The sequence below is a fragment of the Melanostigma gelatinosum genome (assembly GCF_949748355.1).
Source record: "Melanostigma gelatinosum genome assembly, chromosome: 6".
Taxonomy (NCBI): Eukaryota; Metazoa; Chordata; class Actinopteri; order Perciformes; family Zoarcidae; genus Melanostigma; species Melanostigma gelatinosum.
In genome coordinates, this window is record NC_136639.1 from 915,440 (window position 1) to 918,884 (window position 3,445).

The 3,445-nt window shown below is 42.2% G+C and overlaps 1 protein-coding gene across 3 annotated transcripts in view; it reads left to right on the plus strand.

Moving 5' to 3' along the window:
* LOC306778549 (far upstream element-binding protein 3-like) overlaps positions 1–2,632 on the plus strand; it is a 30,427-nt gene extending 27,795 nt beyond the window's left edge. For all 3 annotated transcript variants that reach the window (XM_079270085.1, XM_079270086.1, XM_079270087.1), the window contains exon 18: positions 1–2,632. This exon is cut by the window's left edge and continues 1,007 nt beyond it. The gene's annotated coding sequence lies outside the window, so the exon portion shown is untranslated.
* The last annotated feature ends 813 nt before the right edge of the window (positions 2,633–3,445 follow it).

Below are 3,445 nucleotides of genomic sequence, written 5' to 3' on the forward strand. Positions count from 1 at the left end.
GCGCTAAACGTAGCAAGTTTGCAAAAAAAGATTTGTGCGTTACCTCCTGTGTGTCAGCGTAACGAATGTGGTGGTCGAACTGTTTGTTTGCTGTGTTTTATTCGCCGACTGTTTCACTGAAACGATGTGTTGCCTGAACAATACCTGTTTGTGTTAGCTGTATATGCGTTAGCTTAGCGGAGTGAGTTAGCTTTTAGTGAACATGAGCGTTACAGTTTTTGTTTTTTTGGGAGATATTGTGAATTTCTCCTATTTGATTAAAAAATATAATAATCAGAACTGTCAGCAAACCAGTGAAAAAATGTCTCCAAAGAAGCTTCACTGGCATTAACGTCTAAATACAACCCAACAAACACGAATATCATCCACTCTGCTGCTATTTACCTGCTAACAAACAATGTGGAACAATTAACAATAGTGAATTTAGGCTTAATATCCATTTATCTTTTATAACTACACGGCTAGCTAAGGGAGCGACATCTTCCTGTAATATGTTAGCGTTCCAAAATTATCCCTGAATCTCCCGACATGACGCCAATATAGCGTTCAAATGTTTTGTTTGCGTTAGCTGAACCGTGTGACTTAGCTTTTACTGAACATGTGTGTTGCACGTTTTTTGTAAGTTGAATTAAAGTGGAGGCCGTTACGGTTTTCTGTGGCGTGTGTCAACAGAGTTAGCTTAACGTGCGCTAACGTGACGTTGCTGCACTCACGACTTCTAGTGAATAGTTAGTGAGAATGGAAAATTTCACGTCAGCCTCCCCGTTGTAATTTGACGTTGGATATTGATGAATTTCTCCCATTTTGATAGAGAATCCAGAACTGTCAGCAAACCAGTGAAAAGAAATGTGTTCAAATGAGTTTCACTGACATTAACATCTGAATAAAACTCAAACACAAATATCATCTTCTCTGCTGCTTAAAAAAAAGCTTAACATCTAAATGTAGCTGCTAACAAACTGTCATAACAATGTGAAACGATTCCAAATAGCTCATTTAGGCTTAATATCCATTTATCTTTTAGAACCACACGGCTAGCTAAGGGAGCGACATCTTTCACTAATGTGTCAGCGTTACAAAATGAGCCGTGATTCTCCCAACATCCGAATATTCGTTAGCTAAACATGTGTGGCGTGTGTTAGCTGAGTGGTATGTGCGTTAGCTGTAGGTTGTGCGTTAGCTGTAGGTTGTGCGTTAGCTGTAGGTTGTGCGTTAGCTGTAGGTTGTGCGTTAGCTGTAGGTTGTGTGTTAGCTGTAGGTTGTGTGTGTTAGCTATAGCTTGTGTGTCTGTTAAGGCGGGATTATGTTTCTCGAACATTCACGTTCGTCATTTCGAATACGTTTTAAACGCAAACATGGACGTATTTTTCACGTCCCAGCAGGATTTGTGATCTACCCGTTAGCTTGTTTTAACATGCGTTTACATTTTCTCCCTCCTTTGCATTAATTCACAGACGTTTGTGTTCCTTCGTAGACGTGATTCCAGCCTTCGCTGTGTGTGTGTGTGTGTTTTTGTGCGTTAGCCGAGTGTTGTGCATTAGCTAGCTGTTAGCGTGTCGGACCACAGAGAGGTTTGTCTTGCTTTGAGGGAGATCTGGCGTCTGTTGAGTTGAATATTGAATCAGTGGTTCTGCTTCTTGTATGTGTGACGATGACGACGATGATGATGATAATAATAATAATGACGACAATAATAATAATGAGTTCTCCTGTTCGGGGGGGTCTATTTAAATCTCTCCGTTTTTTGAGTATTCAGTTTGTCGACAAGACAATATGGTTTGTGTAAATTTCCACTATCTGGCGGGTGCCCTCCAGTTAAAAATGTATTTTGTTATCCTGTTAAAAATGATATTGTTTAATTCACATGTTTGTGTCTAACCGATTTTGCAAAGAGAAGCTGAGTATGTGTTATTTTCTCAAGACTGCTAGGCTAACTCTCTCTCTCTTGTCCGTCTGTCTCCGTCCGTCCGGAAGTCGTCACGCTTTAAAAAGTTGGTGGGATTTGTGATTTGTTTTGTTTTTCCCCAACACGTCTGTAATCGGACCATTTGATTATGTGAACGATCCCGCAGCTCGTTAGCGTGGCGGCTCCCGAGACGAGGAGAGCTGTAGTGAAGGGGGTTTAACTCCCCCCGGGAAAACAATAATTAAAAAAGCACTGGAGTGGACGGTGGCTTGGTGTCTAGATTAAGTCCGACTTTGGCTAGATTGAGTCTGATTTAAAATAGATTAAGTCTGGTTTTTGCTAGATTAGATCTGACTGTGGACGGTTGTTTGGTGTCCAGCCCCCCCACTTCAAGACCCATCGGGTCTAAACCAGTAACCTACTGGTCACACCAAGCCCCACCCCAAACGTCTCAGAACCAGGACAGGACACGACGCCACCCGTCCACTCCGGTTTAGAACTTCCTAGTCCCGAGCCCTCGTCCTGAAGGGGTGACGGAGCCTTTCTTTGGTTTCTGTTTTTCTAACGGACACACGTCCGAACTGTAACCTGCAGATTTTTCTATTCGATTCTATTGACCGATAAAGAGTTGTGTATGAACCCGAGCCACGAGACTGTCGGTGGAAGAGGAAGATGATGATGATGTTGATTAACATGAGGGCAAATAAACCGCCTCATTCTTTCTGACTCACTGACTGTTTATTTGTGGAGATGAAACATGAACTGAATTAATAGAAACTGTCGTGGGATTTGGTGAAAATTATCAAAAATGTCCTGGAAAACTTTGTGGTCTGTCGTCTCCAATCGTTTTTATGTTTAGTTAGTTTAAGGTCACTAGATTAATCCGGACGTCAGTAAATCAGGTTAAACTTGATGAAGTCTGGTTTCAGTCTGCTGACCAGCTGTCGCTGTAGCCTCATATTTATTGGACAGACCTGAGTAAAGCAAACGTTCCCCTAAATGTCTTTTTTCAATAAAACTTTATTGAATGGAAAGATGAACAAACTGATGAACAGAGCAATTAAGAAAGACGCATGTTAGCGCTCCTGCTAGAGCAGCGGCGCAATGGAGGAAGTGAAACAGGAAGTCACTCTAATGACTCACATCGGACTTTTGTGGTGAATTAAATACACAAACTATTCCCCAATTACCGTGTGTGTGTGTGTGTGTGTGTGTGTGTGTGTGTGTGTGTGTGTGTGTGTGTGTGTGTGTGTGTGTGTGTGTGTGTGTGTGTGTGTGTGTGTGTGTGTGTGTGTGTGTGTGTGTGTGTGTGTGTGTGTGTGTGTGTGTGTGTGTGTGTGTGTGTGTGTGTGTGTGTGTGTGTGTGTGTGTGTGTGTGTGTGTGTGTGTGTGTGTGTGTGTGTGTGTGTGTGTGTGTGTGTGTCACACAGCATCTCTTCATGTCCTAAAATGAAAAGTGGGATTTATCATTTATTCATGTTCCCAGAGCGGAGACAGATGGTCTGACGGGCGGTGTGATGTCATTAAGACATTACTGTA